Consider the following 22,810-nt stretch of genomic DNA (forward strand, 5'->3'; position numbering starts at 1 on the left):
ACCAAGAAACCTGAAGACACAAAAGAGAATAGTAAAACCAAAAACACTCAGTTTGAAAAAATGTTGCAGTAATCCGCAAGTGCTAGTAAAAGATGTAAAAAACAGGGTATTTGGTTGATACGTTTTTTGCAAAAAATGTATACTAAGCTGCTCTACCAATCTTCACGGTATACCCTTATCAGAGCAGTCCTAACTAATGTATGCAATCCCTATCTGATGTATTTAAAAACCTGATCATCTGTATATTACCTGTGTGAACAGGGTTCAGAGAGGAAAAATCCATGTGTGCATACAGGGTAGAACAGCTTTTGTGCAGATAGCCCAAGAGGAGTGGTGGAACTCCCCAGTCTTGTAGACACAAGAGAACAATTATGGAAACAGGAACACATGGGCTACTTGCACAGTGAACAAGTCTGTATGATCATGTTCACACACCACCAAGAAACCTGAAGACACAAAAGAGAATAGTAAAACCAAAAACACTCAGTTTGAAAAAATGTTGCATTTGTAAAATGTGCTGCCATCTAGAGATTTTTCCTCTCTGAACCCTGTTCACACAGGTTATATACAGATGATCAGGTTTTTAAATACATCAGATAGGGATTGCATACATTAGTTAGGACTGCTCTGATAAGGGTATACCGTGAAGATTGGTAGAGCAGCTTAGTATACATTTTTTGCAAAAAACGTATCAACCAAATACCCCGTTTTTTACATCTTTTACTAGCACTTGCGGATTACTGCAACATTTTTTCAAACTGAGTGTTCTTGGTTTTACTATTCTCTTTTGTGTCTTCAGGTTTCTTGGTGGTGTGTGAACATGATCATACAGACTTGTTCACTGTGCAAGTAGCCCATGTGTTCCTGTTTCCATCAGCTTTACATGTATGGCGCGTGTTAAATGCCAGTGTCAATCTCTGACAGCAGCATATAACACATGCCAACATGCGTGCGCATCATTCTCTCACCCATTGGCGCCCATGATGTGATCGTGGGTCACCGATGGGTTGTAATGACAGCCAGGGGTCTTCTTCCGGTGGCCAGGCTTTAGAGGAGACTGTGATTTCTGCTATCTGCAGTGATGCTGTGGCATCACTGTATTTAATGGCACATGCGATCGGATGATCGCATCCTCATGTCCTCTAAGGGGGCTATCTGTACCAGTGAAAGGTAAAAACAAAATTTAAAAAATTCCTAAAAGTTCAAATCACCCCTTTTTAGTCAATTGAAAATAAATATATTTAAAAAATAAAAAAACAACACATATTTGGCATTGCTGGGTTCAGAAACGTCCGATCTATCAAAATATAAAAACAATTAACTCGATCAGTAAACACCGTAAACAGAAACAACTCAAGAATTCCAAATGTCCTTTTTTCGGGTCGCCACAATTCCACAAAAAAAGCTATAACAAGTGATGAAAAAAATCACATCTATACCAAAATCATACTAATAAAAACAATGTCTCGCCCCCAACAGAGAGCTTCCCTGTGCGTAATAAAATACGCAGCAGTCGCCGTCTTCTGCCGCTGTGTCGTTGCTTCTGTCTTCTTCATTGCAGTGGAATATGGACACCGGTAAGTATTTTACTACACACACTGGACTTGCATTACTGTTCTCCCGTGTGGTGTAGTATATAGAGGATCTGTCAGCTCTCCTGTGTGGTGTAGTATATAGAGGATCTGTCAGCTCTCCTGTGTGGTGTAGTATATAGAGGATCTGTCAGCTCTCCTGTGTGGTGTAGTATATAGAGGATCTGTCAGCTCTCCCGTGTGGTGTAGTATATAGAGGATCTGTCAGCTCTCCCGTGTGGTGTAGTATATAGAGGATCTGTCAGCTCTCCTGTGTGTTGTAGTATATAGAGGATCTGTCAGCTCTCCTGTGTGGTGTAGTATATAGAGGATCTGTCAGCTCTCCTGTGTCGTGTGGTATATAGAGGATCTGTCAGTTCTCCTGTGTGGTGTAGTATATGGAGGATCTGTCAGCTCTCCCGTGTGGTGTAGTATATAGAGGATCTGTCAGCTCTCCCGTGTGGTGTAGTATATAGAGGATCTGTCAGCTCTCCCGTGTGGTGTAGTATATAGAGGATCTGTCAGCTCTCCCGTGTGGTGTAGTATATAGAGGATCTGTCAGCTCTCCTGTGTGGTGTAGTATACAGAGGATCTGTCAGCTCTCCTGTGTGTAGATGAAGTATGTTCCTGGGCATGTGTATTTGTGATATTTCACCCATAATCCCCATACAGAACAATAGATATACCCATATTCCTATCAGAAGTAGATGAAGTATGTTCCTGGGCATGTGTATTTGTGATATTTCACCCATAATCCCCATACAGAACAATAGTTATACCCATATTCCTATCAGAAGTAGATGAAGTATGTTCCTGGGCATGTGTATTTGTGATATTTCACCCATAATCCCCATACAGAACAATAGATATACCCATATTCCTATCAGAAGTAGATGAAGTATGTTCCTGGGCATGTGTATTTGTGATATTTCACCCATAATCCCCATACAGAACAATAATTATACCCATATTCCTATCAGAAGTAGATGAAATATGTTCCTGGGCATGTGTATTTGTGATATTTCACCCATAATCCCCATACAGAACAATAATTATACCCATATTCCTATCAGAAGTAGATGAAGTATATTCCTGGACATGTGTATTTGTGATATTTCACCCATAATCCCCATACAGAACAATAGATATACCCATATTCCTATCAGAAGTAGATGAAGTATGTTCCTGGGTATGTGTATTTGTGATATTTCACCCATAATCCCAATACAGAACAATAGATATACCCATATTCCTATCAGAAGTAGATGAAATATGTTCCTGAGCATGTGTATTTGTGATATTTCACCCATAATCCCCATACAGATCAATAGATATACCCATATTCCTATCAGAAGTAGATGAAGTATGTTCCTGAGCATGTGTATTTGTGATATTTCACCCATAATCCCCATACAGATCAATAGATATACCCATATTCCTATCAGAAGTAGATGAAGTATGTTCCTGAGCATGTGTATTTGTGATATTTCACCCATAATCCCCATACAGATCAATAGATATACCCATATTCCTATCAGAAGTAGATGAAGTATGTTCCTGGACATGTGTATTTGTGATATTTCACCCATAATCCCCATACAGATCAAAAGATATACCCATATTCCTATCAGAAGTAGATGAAGTATGTTCCTGGACATGTGTATTTGTAATATTTCACCCATAATCCCCATACAGATCAATAGATATACCCATATTCCTATCAGAAGTAGATGAAGTATGTTCCTGGGCATGTGGATTTGTGATATTTCACCCATAATCTCCATACAGAACAATAGATATACCCATATTCCTATCAGAAGTAGATGAAGTATGTTCCTGGGCATGTGTATTTGTGATATTTCACCCATAATCCCCATACAGAACAATAGTTATACCCATATTCCTATCAGAAGTAGATGAAATATGTTCCTGGGCATGTGTATTTGTGATATTTCACCCATAATCCCCATACAGATCAATAGATATACCCATATTCCTATCAGAAGTAGATGAAGTATGTTCCTGGGCATGTGTATTTGTGATATTTCACCCATAATCCCCATACAGATCAATAATTATACTCATATTCCTATCAGAAGTAGATGAAGTATGTTCCTGGGCATGTGTATTTGTGATATTTCACCCATAATCCCCATACAGATCAATAATTATACCCATATTCCTATCAGAAGTAGATGAAGTATGTTCCTGGGCATGTGTATTTGTGATATTTCACCCATAATCCCCATACAGATCAATAATTATACTCATATTCCTATCAGAAGTAGATGAAGTATGTTCCTGGGCATATGTATTTGTGATATTTCACCCATAATCCCCATACAGAACAATAGATATACCCATATTCCTATCAGAAGTAGATGAAATATGTTCCTGAGCATGTGTATTTGTGATATTTCACCCATAATCCCCATACAGATCAATAGATATACCCATATTCCTATCAGAAGTAGATGAAGTATGTTCCTGAGCATGTGTATTTGTGATATTTCACCCATAATCCCCATACAGATCAATAGATATACCCATATTCCTATCAGAAGTAGATGAAGTATGTTCCTGGACATGTGTATTTGTGATATTTCACCCATAATCCCCATACAGATCAAAAGATATACCCATATTCCTATCAGAAGTAGATGAAGTATGTTCCTGGACATGTGTATTTGTGATATTTCACCCATAATCCCCATACAGATCAATAGATATACCCATATTCCTATCAGAAGTAGATGAAGTATGTTCCTGGGCATGTGGATTTGTGATATTTCACCCATAATCTCCATACAGAACAATAGATATACCCATATTCCTATCAGAAGTAGATGAAGTATGTTCCTGGGCATGTGTATTTGTGATATTTCACCCATAATCCCCATACAGATCAATAATTATACTCATATTCCTATCAGAAGTAGATGAAGTATGTTCCTGGGCATGTGTATTTGTGATATTTCACCCATAATCCCCATACAGATCAATAATTATACCCATATTCCTATCAGAAGTAGATGAAGTATGTTCCTGGGCATGTGTATTTGTGATATTTCACCCATAATCCCCATACAGATCAATAATTATACTCATATTCCTATCAGAAGTAGATGAAGTATGTTCCTGGGCATATGTATTTGTGATATTTCACCCATAATCCCCATACAGAACAATAGATATACCCATATTCCTATCAGAAGTAGATGAAATATGTTCCTGAGCATGTGTATTTGTGATATTTCACCCATAATCCCCATACAGATCAATAGATATACCCATATTCCTATCAGAAGTAGATGAAGTATGTTCCTGAGCATGTGTATTTGTGATATTTCACCCATAATCCCCATACAGATCAATAGATATACCCATATTCCTATCAGAAGTAGATGAAGTATGTTCCTGGACATGTGTATTTGTGATATTTCACCCATAATCCCCATACAGATCAAAAGATATACCCATATTCCTATCAGAAGTAGATGAAGTATGTTCCTGGACATGTGTATTTGTGATATTTCACCCATAATCCCCATACAGATCAATAGATATACCTATATTCCTATCAGAAGTAGATGAAGTATGTTCCTGGGCATGTGGATTTGTGATATTTCACCCATAATCTCCATACAGAACAATAGATATACCCATATTCCTATCAGAAGTAGATGAAGTATGTTCCTGGGCATGTGTATTTGTGATATTTCACCCATAATCCCCATACAGAACAATAGTTATACCCATATTCCTATCAGAAGTAGATGAAATATGTTCCTGGGCATGTGTATTTGTGATATTTCACCCATAATCCCCATACAGATCAATAGATATACCCATATTCCTATCAGAAGTAGATGAAGTATGTTCCTGGGCATGTGTATTTGTGATATTTCACCCATAATCCCCATACAGATCAATAATTATACTCATATTCCTATCAGAAGTAGATGAAGTATGTTCCTGGGCATGTGTATTTGTGATATTTCACCCATAATCCCCATACAGAACAATAGATATACCCATATTCCTATCAGAAGTAGATGAAGTATGTTCCTGGGCATGTGTATTTGTGATATTTCACCCATAATCCCCATACAGAACAATAGATATACCCATATTCCTATCAGAAGTAGATGAAGTATGTTCCTGGGCATGTGTATTTGTGATATTTCACCCATAATCCCCATACAGAACAATAGATATACCCATATTCCTATCAGAAGTAGATGAAGTATGTTCCTGGGCATGTGTATTTGTGATATTTCACCCATAATCCCCATACAGAACAATAGATATACCCATATTCCTATCAGAAGTAGATGAAGTATGTTCCTGGGCATGTGTATTTGTGATATTTCACCCATAATCCCCATACAGATCAATAATTATACCCATATTCCTATCAGAAGTAGATGAAGTATGTTCCTGGGCATGTGTATTTGTGATATTTCACCCATAATCCCCATACAGAACAATAGATATACCCATATTCCTATCAGAAGTAGATGAAATATGTTCCTGGGCATGTGTATTTGTGATATTTCACCCATAATCCCCATACAGAACAATAGATATACCCATATTCCTATCAGAAGTAGATGAAATATGTTCCTGGGCATGTGTATTTGTGATATTTCACCCATAATCCCCATACAGAACAATAGATATACCCATATTCCTATCAGAAGTAGATGAAGTATGTTCCTGGGCATGTGTATTTGTGATATTTCACCCATAATCCCCATACAGATCAATAGATATACCCATATTCCTATCAGAAGTAGATGAAGTATGTTCCTGGGCATGTGTATTTGTGATATTTCACCCATAATCCCCATACAGAACAATAATTATACCCATATTCCTATCAGAAGTAGATGAAATATGTTCCTGGGCATGTGTATTTGTGATATTTCACCCATAATCCCCATACAGAACAATAGATATACCCATATTCCTATCAGAAGTAGATAAAATATGTTCCTGGGCATGTGTATTTGTGATATTTCACCCATAATCCCCATACAGAACAATAGATATACCCATATTCCTATCAGAAGTAGATGAAATATGTTCCTGGGCATGTGTATTTGTGATATTTCACCCATAATCCCCATACAGAACAATAGATATACCCATATTCCTATCAGAAGTAGATGAAGTATGTTCCTGGGCATGTGTATTTGTGATATTTCACCCATAATCCCCATACAGATCAATAGATATACCCATATTCCTATCAGAAGTAGATGAAGTATGTTCCTGGGCATGTGTATTTGTGATATTTCACCCATAATCCCCATACAGAACAATAATTATACCCATATTCCTATCAGAAGTAGATGAAGTATGTTCCTGGGCATGTGTATTTGTGATATTTCACCCATAATCCCCATACAGATCAATAGATATACCCATATTCCTATCAGAAGTAGATGAAGTATGTTCCTCGGCATGTGTATTTGTGATATTTCACCCATAATCCCCATACAGAACAATAGTTATACCCATATTCCCTTCTTGCTATATTACAAGAAGTCATTTCCTGGGCTGCATTTGTAAAATGTGCTGCCATCTAGAGATTTTTCCTCTCTGAACCCTGTTCACACAGGTTATATACAGATGATCAGGTTTTTAAATACATCAGATAGGGATTGCATACATTAGTTAGGACTGCTCTGATAAGGGTATACCGTGAAGATTGGTAGAGCAGCTTAGTATACATTTTTTGCAAAAAAACGTATCGACCAAATACCCTGTTTTTTACATCTTTTACTAGCACTTGCGGATTACTGCAACATTTTTTCAAACTGAGTGTTTTTGGTTTTACTATTCTCTTTTGTGTCTTCAGGTTTCTTGGTGGTGTGTGAACATGATCATACAGACTTGTTCACTGTGCAAGTAGCCCATGTGTTCCTGTTTCCATAATTGTTCTCTTGTGTCTACAAGACTGGGGAGTTCCACCACTCCTCTTGGGCTATCTGCACAAAAGCTGTTCTACCCTGTATGCACACATGGATTTTTCCTCTCTGAACCCTGTTCACACAGGTTATATACAGATGATCAGGTTTTTAAATACATCAGATAGGGATTGCATACATTAGTTAGGACTGCTCTGATAAGGGTATACCGTGAAGATTGGTAGAGCAGCTTAGTATACATTTTTTGCAAAAAACGTATCAACCAAATACCCTGTTTTTTACATCTTTTACTAGCACTTGCGGATTACTGCAACATTTTTTCAAACTGAGTGTTTTTGGTTTTACTATTCTCTTTTGTGTCTTCAGGTTTCTTGGTGGTGTGTGAACATGATCATACAGACTTGTTCACTGTGCAAGTAGCCCATGTGTTCCTGTTTCCATCTAGTGGTGGAGTCTAGTATTGCAGCCCATCATCCCAATATGCAGTTTAGTCCGTCCCCCCTTGCTAGATCACTCTCGGAAGGAAATTACTGCTCCACTCACCCTCTCCAAGATGGCGTCGGGAGGAAGTCCACCACATGGGGCAGCCGACCAGCACTTCCACTCCGCAGCACCACTGCTACCACCGGGAGAAGCAGCCAAGACCAGAGGGTTCCCCGTGGCCGGCACAGAGGACCTGAAAAATCAGCTCCAAGGGAGCAAAAGATATGTGGCTGGGGAGGAGTGAGCGGTATACTTGTAGGCAGCGCCGCACGCACAGGGCCGGGGCAGAGAACAGACTGCCACTTCGATGCTGCAGACAGCGGGCCCGTTGCAATATAAGAGAGTCCAGGGGCCACGAGAGACAGCCGCAACAACCAGCGCACGTATCGGTAACCCGCTGGGGATCTCCCTGTGCGTGCTCTGCAGATCAGGGCTGAGGGGGAAGATGGCACACAGCTCTGATTGTGCTCTCCGAGGTCTGCGTTCCCAGCACCAAGGAGACCGGGTGGAACCGAGCAGTTAAAGCCAAATACTTGCGGGATTGGCCAGGAGTTTATAGTCTAAAGTCTGGTGGGGGGGTATTTGAGCAGAAAATGGTCCAGAAACGGAAAAAAAGTGGCAATACAGACGGAGCTCTGTTGTCTTGTGTCTTCTCTCTCAGGCTGCCAGGCCACGCCCCCCCTGCCACCTGTTATTCAACTGGGTGTTATAGATGTATCAGGCCTAGATTCAGTTGCTGCATAGGCGGCCTGGGTGATATATCAAATATACCCTTTTATCCCTTCATCGGTTTTTTTCTTCCCCGAGTCTTAGGAAAGTCATCTAGGGCAGTAGGGAGAGCTGAGAAACGGGGGCGCCATTATTGTCGTGTCCCCTAGGGTGCCAACCTCCACTGATAGGTAAGTGGTAATATAGTGCATAGTGTAGGGCAATGGTAGTAACATCCCATTTTTAATCACTTTGTCTATGTGTATGTTGTCTGTTCTCTCGGATGATTATGTCCTTTTAATATATATTCAATAAAGATTATTTTAGGTTTTTTTTAATGATAAAACACTATATGAGGGACAGCATTGATTTTTTCTGGTTAGATTCTTTCCATATAGATAGTAAACATGACATGGCTGGAGACAGCGATCTGACCACTACTGATTTGGTGCTTATAGGTAGCTATTGCTTTATGGATTTTATGTTTTCTATAACAGTGTTTTATAGTCAAAAATCTATGGTTAGTTCTAAGTTCCCTTTCTTATATAATTATACGACTGTCTGTTATATCTTTTTGTACAATTTGTCAATAACATATATTGTTTCTTCCCGTCTGAATTATTTTTGATGGTCAATAAATTAATTTTCCAGTAATTCATTTTCCACACTATAAGTATGAGGCCGGGATCACACATGCGAGAAACACGTCCGTGTCTCGCATGTGAAATCCCTCCTCTGGTGCCGGCACTCCAGAGCGGAGCATGCGGCCGCATAGCAACATATGGAGCCGCACGCTCCGCTCTGGAGTGCTGGCACCAGAGCTTGGATTTCACATGCGAGACACGGACATGTTTCTCGCCTGTGTGATCCCGGCCTGATAATGGATTTTCTCTGTGTGGCATTTTCCAGCAGTGTCGGCACTTACTTTCCTGGCGTTCATGTGAGGTTGTTACATCATGTGAAACCTGCCCCCAATCAGCACTGGTGTCACCATCCCCCACCTTCAGACAAATCAATCATCACAAAGTCGGAGAACAGCTGACCAACCTGGCTTCAAGTTGATATTCAATACGTCCAAAGGGGAAGGACAGTAAAGCTGGCACTTATTGGGAGCAGGGCTTGTGTGATTTAACAACCTCAAGTGAGCCTCGGGAATGTGACTCCCGACACCACTGGATCTGCCCTGGCGGAGAGGAGTGTTTTATTTTATAAACATGAGGAATGACAAGGGGTTTGTTGTTGGGTAAATCATTTCCAACTTAATTAACATGAAAAAAAGCTTCTCCCCTGTGTGACTCCTGTGATGTTTATTAACCCCTTAAGCCCGGAGGGTGGTTTGCACGTTAATGACCGACCAATTTTTACAATTCTGACCACTGTCCCTTTATGAGGTTATAACTCTGGAACGCTTTAACGGATCCAGGTGATTCTGACATATTGTACTTCATGGTAGTGGTAAAATTTATTCGATATAACTTGCGTTTATTTGTGAAAAAAACGGAAATTTGGCGAAAATTTAGAAAATTTCGCAATTTTCCAACTTTAAATTTTTATGCCCTTAAATCACAGAGATATGTCACGCAAAATACTTAATAAGTAACATTTCCCACATGTCTACTTTACATCAGCACAATTTTGGAACCAAAATTTTTTTTTGTTAGGGAGTTATAAGGGTTAAAAGTTGACCAGCAATTTCCCATTTTTACAACACCGTTTTTTTTTAGAGACCACGTCTCATTTGAAGTCATTTTGAGGGGTCTATATGATAGAAAATACCCAAGTGTGACACCATTCTAAAAACTGCACCCCTCAAGGTGCTCAAAACCACATTCAAGAAGTTTATTAACCCTTCAGGGGTTTCACAGGAATTTTTGGAATGTTTAAATAAAAATGAATATTTAACTTTTTTTCACACAAAATTTATTTCAGCTCCAATTTGTTTTATTTTACCAAGGGTAACAGGATAAAATGGATGCCAAACGTTGTTGTACAATCTGTCCTGAGTACGCTGATACCCCATATGTGGGGGGAAACCATTGTTTGGGCGCATGGCAGAGCTCGGAAGGAAAGGAGCGCCATTTGACTTTTCAATGCAAAATTGACAGGAATTGAGATGGGACGCCATGTTGCGTTTGGAAAGCCCCTCATGTGCCTAAACATTGAAACCCCCCCACAAGTGACACCATTTTGGAAAGTAGACACCCTAAGGAACTTATCTAGATGTGTGGTGACCACTTTGACCCACCAATTGCTTCACAGAAGTTTATAATGCAGAGCCGTAAAAATAAAAAATCATATTTTTCACAAAAATGATCTTTTCGCCCCCAATTTTTTATTTTCCCAAGAGTAAGAGAAGAAATTGGACCGCAAAAATTGTTGTCCAATTTGTCCTGAGTACGCTGATACCCCATATATGGGTGTAAACCATTGTTTGGGCGTATGGCAGAGCTCGGAAGGAAAAGAGCGCCATTTGACTTTTCAATGCAAAATTGACTGGAATTGAGATGGGACGCCATGTTGCGTTTGGAGAGCCCCTGATGTGCCTAAACGTTGGAACCCCTCACAAGTGACACCATTTTGGAAAGTAGACCCCTTAAGGAACTTATCTAGATGTGTGGTGAGCACTTTGACCCAACAAGTGCTTCACAGAAGTTTATAATGCAGAGTCGTAAAAATAAAAAATCTTATTTTTTCACAAAAATGATCTTTTCGCCCCCAATTTTTTATTTTCCGAAGGGTAAGAGAAGAAATTAGACCACAAAAGTTGTTGTGCAATTTGTCCTGAGTGCGATGATACCCCATATGTGGGGGTAAACCACTTTTTGGGCGCATAGCAGAGCTCGGAAGGGAAGGAGCGCCATTTGACTTTTCAATGCAAAATTGACTGGAATTAAGATGGGACGCCATGTTGGTTTGGAGAGCCCCTGATGTGCCTAAACATTAAAACCCCCCACAAGTGACACCATTTTGGAAACTAGACCCCCTAAGGAACTTATCTAGATGTGTTTTGAGAGCTTTGAACCCCCAAGTGTTTCACTACAGTTTATAACGCAGAGCCGTGAAAATAATTTTTTTTTTTTCACAAAAATGATTTTTTAGCCCCCAGTTTTGTATTTTTACAAGGGTAACATAATAAATTGGACCCCACAAGTTGTTGTCCAATTTGTCCTGAGTACGCTGATACCCCATATGTGGGGGGGGGAACCACTGTTTGGGCGCATAGCAGAGCTCGGAAGGGAAGGAGCGCCATTTGGAATGCAGACTTAGATGGATTGGTCTGCAGGCGTCACGTTGCATTTGCAGGGCCCCTGATGTACCCAAACAGTACAAACCCCCCACAAGTGACCTCATATTGGAAACTAGACCTCCCAAGGAACTTATCTAGATGTGTTGTGAAAACTTTGAACCCCCAAGTGTTTCACTACAGTTTACAACGCAGAGCCGTGAAAATAAAAAATCCTTTTTTTTTCCCACAAAATGATTTTTAGCCCCCCAAATTTTTATTTTCCCAAGGATAATAAGAGAACTTGGACCCAAAAAGTTGTTGTCCAATTTGTCTCGAGTACGCTGATACCCCATATGTTGGGGTAAACCCCTGTTTGGGCGCACGGGAGAGCTCGGAAGTGAAGGAGCACTGTTTTACTTTTTCAATGCAGAATTGGCTGGAATTGAGATCGGACGCCATGTCGCGTTTGGAGAGTCCCTGATGTGCCTGAACAGTGGAAACCCCCCAATTATAACTGAAACCCTAATCCAAATGCACCCCTAACCCTAATCCCAACTGTAACCCTAACCACACACCTAACCCTGACACCCCTAATTCTAATCACAACTCTAATCCCAACCGTAAATGTAATCCAAACCCTAACCCTAGCCCTAACCCTAATGGGAAAATGGAAATAAATACATTTTTTTAAATTTTATTATTTTTTCCTAAGGTTTGGTTCACATTGCGTTAGGGAAATCCGTTTAGCGCTAGCGGATTGCGCTAACGCGATGTCTTTTTAGGTGTCGCGTTTAGTGGTCACGTTAACGTCCCCGCTCTGGAAGATCGGGGATCGGACCTCGGGCGCGCCGCGGACGCTGCAAGCAGCGTCCGAGGCGCGCCACAAAAGAACGGCACCTTGCTAGCGCGAGCCGAAAAGGGCACGCTCTAGCGATGCGCTACACCCGAAAATCACATTGCTGTCAATGGGTGTGCTAACTGACCCGTTGCACGGCGTTAATTGTGACATTTTCGCCGTACAACGCTGTCCGTTAGCGTTAAAGGGAACCTGTCACCCCGTTTTTTGAGATTGAGCTATAAATACTGTTAAATAGGGCCTGCGCTGTGTGTTCCTATAGTGTATGTAGTGTACCCCGATTCCCCACCTATGCTGAGATATAACTTACCAAAGTCGCCGTTTTCGCCTGTCAATCAGGCTGGTCAGGTCGGGAGGGCGTGGTGACATCGCTGGTTCTTCCTCAGCTTTACGTTGGTGGCGTAGTGGCGTAGTGGAGAACAAGCAGCGCGCGATCTGCGCTGTAATCCCTTGCATCGGTGGGGGCGGCCATCTTCCTGGGGCCGCGCGTGCGCAGATCGAGTGCTCTGCTGCACGGGGCTTCAGGAAAATGGCCGCGGGATGCCGCGCGTGCGCATTAGAGATCGCGGCAGCCATTTTCCCAAAGCCGAGTTTGCATCTCGGCTTTGGGAAAATGGCCGCCGCGATCTCTAATGCGCACGCGCGGCATCCCGCGGCCATTTTCCTGAAGCCCCGTGCAGCAGAGCACTCGATCTGCGCACGCGCGGCCCCAGGAAGATGGCCGCCCCCACCGATGCAAGGGATTACAGCGCAGATCGCGCGCTGCTTGTTCTCCACTACGCCACTACGCCACCAACGTAAAGCTGAGGAAGAACCAGCGATGTCACCACGCCCTCCCGACCTGACCAGCCTGATTGACAGGCGAAAACGGCGACTTTGGTAAGTTATATCTCAGCATAGGTGGGGAATCGGGGTACACTACATACACTATAGGAACACACAGCGCAGGCCCTATTTAACAGTATTTATAGCTCAATCTCAAAAAACGGGGTGACAGGTTCCCTTTAACCCATTAACGCAATGTGAACCTAGCCTAACTAAGGAGGTGATGAAGGGGGGTTTGATTTACTTTTATAGCGTTTTTTATATCGGATTTTTATGATTGGCAGCCGTCACACACTAAAAGACGCTTTTTATAGCAAAAAAGTTTTTGCGTCTCCACATTTTGAGACCTATAATTTTTCCATATTTTGGTCCACAGAGTCATGTGAGGTCTTGTTTTTTGCGGGACGAGTTGACGTTTTTATTGGTAACATTTTCGGACACTTGACAGTTTTTGATCGCTTTTTATTCCAATTTTTTGTGAGGCAGAATGACCAAAAACCAGCTATTCATGAATTTCTTTTGGGGGAGGCGTTTATACCGTTCCGCGTTTGGTAAAATGGATAAAGCAGTTTTATTCTTCGGGTCAGTACGATTACATCGACACCTCATTTATATCATTTTTTTTATGTTTTGGCGCTTTTATACGATAAAAGCTATTTTATAGAAAAAATAATTATTTTGGCATCGCTTTATTCTGAGGACTATAACTTTTTGATTTTTTTGGTTATGATGCTATATGGCGGCTCGTTTTTTGCGGCACAAGATGACGTTTTCAGAGGTACCATGGTTATTTATATCCGTCTTTTTGATCGCGTGTTATTCCACTTTTTGTTCAGCGTTATGATAATAAAGCGTTGTTTTTTGGCTCGTTTTTTTTTTTTTTTCTTACGGTGTTCACTGAAGGGGTTAACTAGCGGGCCAGTTTTATAGGTTGGGTCGTTACGGATGCAGCGATACTAAATATGTGTACTTTTATTGTTTTTTTTGTTTTTAGATAAAGAAATGTATTTATGGGAATAATATTTTTTTTTTCTTCTTTATTCAGGAATTTTTTTTATTTTTATTTTTTTTTTACACGTGAGGAAATTTTTTTTTTTACTTTTTCACTTTGTCCCGGGGGGGACATCACAGATCACCGATCTGACAGTGTGCACAGCACTCTGTTAGATCGGTGATCTGACATACAGCCGGGCAGGATTAGAGCTGCAGCCTGATCCTGACCCGGAAGTGCTCCCTGCAGGACCCGGATGCAGCTCCGCGGCCATTTTGGATCCGGGGACTGCAGGGAGAAGACGCTCGGTACACGGTGAGTACATCACCGTGTACCGATCGTCTCAGGGAGCCCCCTCCCTGCGCGATGCTTCCCTGCACCGCCGGCACATCGCGATCATCTTTGATCGCGGTGTGCCGGGGGTTAATGTGCCGGGAGTGGTCCGTGACCACTCCTGGCACATAGTGCCGGATGTCAGCTGCGATAGGCAGCTGACACCCGGCCGTGAGCGCGGCCGATCGCATATGACGTACTATCCCGTCACTGGGAATTAAGTCCCAGGTCACCTTGACGGGATAGTACGTCATATGGGATTAAGGGGTTAAGAGTTGATTTTCAAGCAAAATAGTTACCACATTAAGATTATAAAAAAGGCTTCTCCCCTATGACACTTTTCAGGTGACTAAGAAAAGATGATTTCTTCACAAAACATTTTCCACATTCTGAACAGAAAATGGTTTCTCCCCTGTGTGGGTTCGCTGATGTTTGTAAAGACTTGATTTCTCTGAAAAACATTTCCCACATTCTGAACATGAAAATGGCTTCACCCCTGTGTGAGTTCTTTGGTGTCTATGAAGCTGCGATTTCACGTTAAAATATTTCCCACATTCTGAACATGAAAAAGGCTTCTCTCCTGTGTGGGTTCGCTGATGTTTGATAAGACATGATTTCACGTTAAAACATTTCCCACATTCTGAACATGAAAAAGGCTTCTCTCCTGTGTGGGTTCGCTGATGTTTGATAAAACTTGATTTCACTGTAAAATATTTTCCACATTCTGAACATGAAAAAAGCTTCTCCCCTGTGTGAATTCTCTGATGTTTGAGAAAACTTGATTTCTCTGAAAAACATGTCCCACATTCTGAACATGAAAATGGCTTCACCCCTGTATGAGTGCTCTGGTGACCAAGAAGAGATGATTTCTTCACAAAACATTTCCCACATTCTGAACATGAAAATGGCTTCACCCCTGTGTGAGTTCTCTGATGTGAATCAAGATTTGATTTAGCTACAAAAGATTTCCCACATTCTGAACATACAAATGGCTTAAACCCTGTATGAGTGCTTCGGTGTCTGTCAAGATGCGCTTTCCGGGTAAAACATTTCCCACATTCTGAACATGAAAAAGGTTTCTCCCCAGTGTGGGTTCCCTGATGTTTGATAAGATTTGATTTCCATGTAAAATATTTCCCACATTCTGAACATGAAAAAGGTCTCTCGCCTGTGTGGGTTCGCTGATGTTTGATAAGACATGATTTCACTGTAAAACATTTTCCACATTCTGAACATGAAAATGGCTTCTCCCCTGTGTGAGTTCTCTGATGTGCGAGAAGGTGTGATGTATTTGTAAAACATTTCCCACATTCTGAACATGAAAATGGCTTCACCCCCGTGTGAGTTCTCTGGTGACTAACCAGATGCAATTTCTTGTTAAAACATTTCCCACACTTGGAACAAGAATAGTTATTCTCTTCTGTGTGGATTTTTTGATGTTTAAAAAAATATTTTTCAAAAGGAAAACTATTTCCATATTCTAAACCTGAAAATGATATTTCTGCTTTATGAGCAGTTAGTTTTTTAATGCTTATTTTGGGACTTTGATTTTCCTTAGTGGTCGGTAATGAATCAGAAGACACGACCTGTTTGCTAGAATCAGATGAGAGATCATCGCTGTGAAGGGATGATGGTGTATTTGGAGTAATGGCATTCACTTCAATTGTATCCTGTGGAATCTCAAGATCATCTAATTTAAAAACTGAAGATGTCATCTGTCCCTCTGTTCTCCTGGTACAGTCATCTGCCAAGAATAAAATCAATTATTAATTTTAATTAAAATATCCTTGACTTATACTTTTGAACATTTCTACTTAAACTGTCTGTTTAAATATCAAGTTATGTAAAAATATTGATTTACCAAGACAATGACAGTTCATAGGCTAATTGAAAACCTCATAAGATGCACGAGTAGATCATGGTGCTCAACTGTTTGTTCACTCTGCTTCCCAAATATCAAATATAAGCCACCAATCTGTGTTATAGGCAAAAATACCACCAATAAAATCTCTAGTCATCTGAAAAAGTCCCCACTCTGGTCCATCATCTGTGAGTGGAAAAACACATTTCCTCATTATTAGTGGCTCAAAGTCTTTTGAAACGCAACATGGCTTCTATAAACCAATCCAGCAATATCGGCTCTGCCAGAAGGTGCCAGATACAAGCATGTTCTCCTCTGGTTCAGTCCTCTGTGCTCAGCTCCCGTCTTCTGTAGTGACCGTGGCCCATTTACTGACTACTCTTGCGTCTTCTGATTTGGCATTTTCTTTGCCTTCCAGGTTCTGACCTGGCAGCCTATTCTTCCCATCTCACACAACAGAAGATCAGTTAACAATGTAGCTCAAGCCTAGGGGTCTCTGTGTAAGTCCAAATCCATGTATATAATTTAAAGGATGATGAGCAAGGCAATCCCTGGGATATGGAAAATGGAGTGGATAGCGCCAAGGCTGTTCGTACTAGACATCTTTTGGAGCTGCCAGGTGATCATGAACAATGCCCCCAATACATTGTGTCTAAAAAACAATTCCAGCAAGATTTATACTCAAATAGCGCTCCTTCTCTTCTTAACCTCGCTATGTGCCCAGACAGTTGATTACAGCCGTATATAGGTATTGTTGGATTCAAGAGAAGTTGAAAAATAATTTGTAAGGTCCATTTGTTTCCGGTTTTTGATAAATTCCAAAGTTATCACCACATAAAGTGACCCATGTCAAATTTCAAATATAGAACCTGATTAGGAGGATAAACTGGCTGCAGGAAAATATCAAAATATTTTGGGAACTAACTACAGTAGTCAAAAACTGAGTATAGACATTAATATCTACTGAAATGATCAAACTCAACAGTCTTCATCAGTAAAACATGAGTAACTAATGATGAAACTTCTCTGGAGTAATTACAGTATGTGGCTTGGTAATCCTTGCATTTTTTTTTTGGCTAAGGCTATATGCACACGTTGCAGATTTAGATGCGGATCCGCAGCATTTTTGGCACATCGATTCACATCAAATCCACAGTGTAGTGCACAGCCAATGTTAATCTATGGAAAATGGAGATTTGTTGTGCACATGCATTTTTTTTCCGCAGCATGTCTATTCTTTTTGCGGATCTGCAGCGTTTCTGACTTCCAGGGAGTCAGGCACATCCACAGCAAGGAAGCACCTGACCCTGAGTGGAGATTATGGGTAAGAATTTTGAACTGTAGTGTTGTGGCAGCATACCATTCTTTGATGAATACTCTGCAGTGATAATACTATGCAGTGATATACTGGCTTTCTAGCATAGATGCCACCAATTGTCAGATTGCAATTTGAGTAGCTAATATATATCTATATACGTAGTGATTATTAAACACTGCATAGGGACATTGAATGAATGATTAGGTTAGGTTAGGCACTAGCACTTTACTTCTCTTGCTGCTAACCCTATGGTTCTACCCATCCACCGTATTGACATCTGTAATGTGTAAAAAAAAAAAAAAGGGGACAGGTGCCTCAGTGTTCCACATTATCCAGCTTTTGTCATTTACTATGTTTTGTAGGTATATATTGGTAGTTTTAAAGATGTGATACAAAGAATTTGTTACTATTTTTGGACAAATAGTCTCTCCTTTTTCCTTTTGTTTGTCATCCATACACTATTTGTGGCATCAACTGTAGTGCCCCATAAAAAAATGAAGAAAGTGTACTTGTGGCACTTCTACACTCATAAAAGGCTTTCCACACAGAAAAATGTGATAAGGAGGGTAATAAAGTCATTGACAGACCCTTGAAGACAACAACTGTCGGGCATCATTCAAATATTGAAGATTAAAAACACTATGTGCTGCTGTCATTTCTTGGTGTGGAACAGCCAGGTCTAATCCCAGCTTTGTTCATTTCTATCAGAGTGAGCCTGTCAGCAGTTTCTGTTGACAGGCGAAAGCATCTGTCTGTTATGGGCAGCACAACACCTCCAAGGCATAGAGGGACAGATCATGTGAGGTGTCCAGCTTTGAGATCCAATATCTGAAAGTCACAGAGGAATTATGGAGTATGCTGGTTTTGTGAGCCAGGTATTGTTTGACCATATTTAAAAACTTTTCCATCCTTGTCAAAAATACCCAGTCATCAGGGTCTAGACGCTGGGAGGATGTCATCAAATAAGGCCAGGCCTTTGACAGTGTACCCCTGCTCCTGCTTTACATGGTGTGTCTCCCTTGCCTTTCCTCTTTGGTTGGGCAAACTGCCCCATCCTTCTAGCGCTGTCTGATGGAAATTTTGTCAACATCTTTTCCTTCTGGCATAGCATCATTTTAGTAGACCTCTCCACCTCAGGAGGGAGAGATGCAAAGTTCTCCTTGTAGAGTGGGTCTAGCAGGGTGTACAACCAGTACTCTTTTCTGGCAAAAATGAATATAACACGAGGATCACGGTAAAGGCAGCTGAACATAAAATGTGCCAAGTTCCCTATAGCCAACACTTCCCTGTCTCCACCATGATGACTACTCCCCATCTACTCCAATCTCTTCCTACTCATTCCCCTTAGTCCATTCATGTAGGAAACTTGTGTGTGTACTAGCCTCTGTTGTGCTCCTGTTCCTCCTCCATCTTTTCACTGTTAGTCAATTGGCACTGAGAACATTAAAAGAGGCTGGGTAGTATCTCCATGTTTCATGTCTTCCTCCATCTCCACTTGGTCTGCTTTGTCAGCAGCGACTGTTTAAGTACGCACAGAAGCGGGATTGTTATGCTGATGATGGTGTCATCACTGCTCACCATCTTTGGGAAGTTCTCAAAGTCTTGGAGAACCGCTAACATATCAGACATCCCTGCCCACTCTTCAGTGGTTATGTGTGGAGTCTGACCATAATACCGACAAGTATGTTGAAGTTGGTATTTTACAATTGGTCTCTGCCGCTCACAAAGCCGTGCCAGCATGTGGAGTGTGGCACTCCATTGTATGGTCAGGTCGCGCACCAGTCTGGTGAGCTGGCACTTGCATGTGCTGCTGCAACACTGCAAAAACGGCGGTAGCTGTAGCTGACTTGTGTAAATGGGTGCCCATGAGGCGTACCTTGACCAGAAGCTCTGCAACTCTGTGTAAGTTTTCAGTAACTGAGAGTTAGTGCCAATTTCATGAAGTGTCAAGTTCAGTTAGAGAAAGTGTGGTGAAGTGACTGCAGTGGTCACAGGCAATAGGCTGCTACGGTCAGCATGAGTATGTTACTCAAGGCAGTGCATTGTCAAAAAACCCTTCCATGCAAATCGATCTGTAGGCTTGGGAACCTCGAGATGGACATCGGGGCCTTTAGGCACTCTAAGCCTACAGAGCTATAGGGAAAAATGGACTTAAACTCTCAGAGGCGGGAGGTGATGGAATTCAGGTGCATTGCTTGTGATGTAGAAGAATTCCTAGTGCTAGCGGAGTTAGCAAGAGAAATGCTCTGCCCATACCGAGAACTAGGGCTAAAGTTAAGTCCGGCACCTGTGGGAAAGACCTTAACCCGTAGGGCCCTATCCTATATGCCTGATTGTAATGGCCAAAAGCTGCCAAGCTGCCAAGTTTGACTGTTTTAACAAGTTCAACTATGTTTTACTTTTTCCCCCATGACAGCACCACAGAGAGAATTGAAGAGATTGTACATTGGGGGGGAACCGCAGCTTCCAGAACCCTTCTCCCAAAGGTAAGGTCTGAAGAAGAGGCTAGGTCCAGCCAATAGTGGTTAAAGAACGTAAAGGGGAAGACCAAGTAGCAGCGCTACATACTGTATCTGCTCTATTGAGGCGCTGGCTCTTTCTGCCCAGAATGTCGCAACTGCTCTCATTGAATGGGTTTTTATTTTCTCCGGAATGGCTTCCCCATGTGAGGAGTACGATAGGGTGATAGTGTCTCTTCTTCCATCTTGCAGGCGTGGCTTTAGATGCTTTCTGCCGTTTACGTGGACACTGGAAGCATACAAAGAGAGACCTATTCATCCTACACTCCCGTCTTACTGCTAGATACTGGATTAGGCATCTCCTGACATCTAGAGTATGTAAGGCTTCCTCGCCCTTATTTTTGAGATTGGGGCAAAGGGAAAGGAGGGATATCTCCTGAGACCTGTGAAACTGTGACACCACCTTTGGAAGGTAGGCCGGGTCAGTCTCAAGAACGACTATCATTTAAAATCTGAGTGAAAGGCGGGTAAGCTCACTAGCCTGGATATCGCTAACTCTACACGCTGATGTTAAAGCTACAAGAAGAGAGGTCTTAAGTGACACAATTTTCAACGAGGCTTCTGATGGGTTCTTAGAGCGGTATGAACCAAATTCAGGTCCCGGGGTGGGGGGGGGTCGTACCATGATGAGAGAAGGGCCTAGATCTGATTGAAGTCTTGATAAACTTGGACACCAAGCGGTTCCCCAGCCAGGTCGTAATTGTACAGGGCCTCTAGCGCTACAACCTGAACCTTCAAAGTGCTTGTGACCAGCCCCTGCTCCAAAAACCATCAACGGAACCTCCCCACCTAATTTGGTGCCTGAAACTGAAATCAATTTTTTCAAGGTCCTCCCATATAGTTTGGTAGTTACAGGATTTCTACTCTGTAATAAGGTGGCAACTAAATTTGGAGAGAACCCCCTACTGCTCAGAAGCGACCTTTCAAGTTCCAGGATGTCATGTGCAAATTCTTTACCTGCGGATGAACCACTGGCCCTTGGGAAAGCAGATCTGGGATACCTGGAAGAACACAAGGGTCGGAGATGGACATCATCCTCACCCAAGAAAACCATTTTCTCCTCAGCCGGAAGGGGGCTATTAAGATCACACTCGCCTTGTCCTCCAGAATTTTCCTCAGAACTGCCGGAATCAGGACAATTGGCGGAAAGGCATAAGCTCGATGGAAATTCAAAGGGATCATAAAAGTGTCTAGAGCAACTGGGTTCCCCTGGGATCTATCTTTCCAGTTCCGACTGTTGGCGAACTGGTCTATTATTGGCCATCCTCACTGATCCGCGATCTGAACAAACACTGCCTGATTCTGTTCCCACTCGCCCTGTCTCAGCTGGGTTCGATTTAGAAAATCTGGCGTCTAATTCTCTGCCCCCTTTGTGTGAAGTACTGACAAAGAGCCCAAGTTCTCCTTGGCAGTTAAAAAATGGACCTTGTCTCGTCCATTAGAGGGCGAGATCTGGTGCCCCCTGGTGGTTTAGATATGCTACTACCACTCGGTTGTCCGAGAACACCCTTACGTGGTGGGATCGGAGGGAACTTAAGAACTGTAAGAAGGCGAGCTTCACAGCCAACCATTCTTTCATATTTAAGGATGCCGATCTCTGTTTCCCTATCCAGGCCCCCTGGGTTATCTGATCATTAAGGCGAGCCCCCCACCCCCTGTGGCTTGCGTCCGTGGTCTGGATTTAAGAGATTGGTAATACCCAGTGAACGCCTCGGGTTAAATTGTCTATGTTCGTCCACTATTCTAGGGAACGAATTGTTCTCGACAAGATGTTCAATCACCCTTCTAAATTTCCGCCTAGAGAAATTTCTGCTGATAAGATTTCCCCCTGTAATTCTCTGGTATGGGCCTGGGCCCACTGGACGGAGGGACTACAAGATATCATTGACCACAGAAGTGACATTGCCTTCCGCAAGGTTGTAGAAGGAAGATCCTTTGCTCGAGATACCAGCTCTATCATGTTTTGAACTTTTCCCTCTGGGAGACAACATTCCTGTATGTTTGAGTCTAGTATAATACCTAGGTACTCCTGAACTTGACTTGGCATGATTCGGGACTTTGGTAAGTTTAGCAGCCAGCCTAGGTTGGTAAATGATTCCATAACATTGTTTAATCTTCGTCCGGCTGAGTAGGTACAATTGTAACTACTCCGTTTTAAAATTGCAATAACTTTTTTTTTTTTT

General features: G+C 41.8%; 1 pseudogene; it reads right to left on the reverse strand.

Moving 5' to 3' along the window:
• Positions 1 to 22,810, reverse strand: part of LOC138667862 (zinc finger protein 84-like) — a 91,281-nt pseudogene that overhangs the window by 62,684 nt on the left and 5,787 nt on the right.

Source organism: Ranitomeya imitator, chromosome 2, assembly GCF_032444005.1.
Source record: "Ranitomeya imitator isolate aRanImi1 chromosome 2, aRanImi1.pri, whole genome shotgun sequence".
Taxonomy (NCBI): Eukaryota; Metazoa; Chordata; class Amphibia; order Anura; family Dendrobatidae; genus Ranitomeya; species Ranitomeya imitator.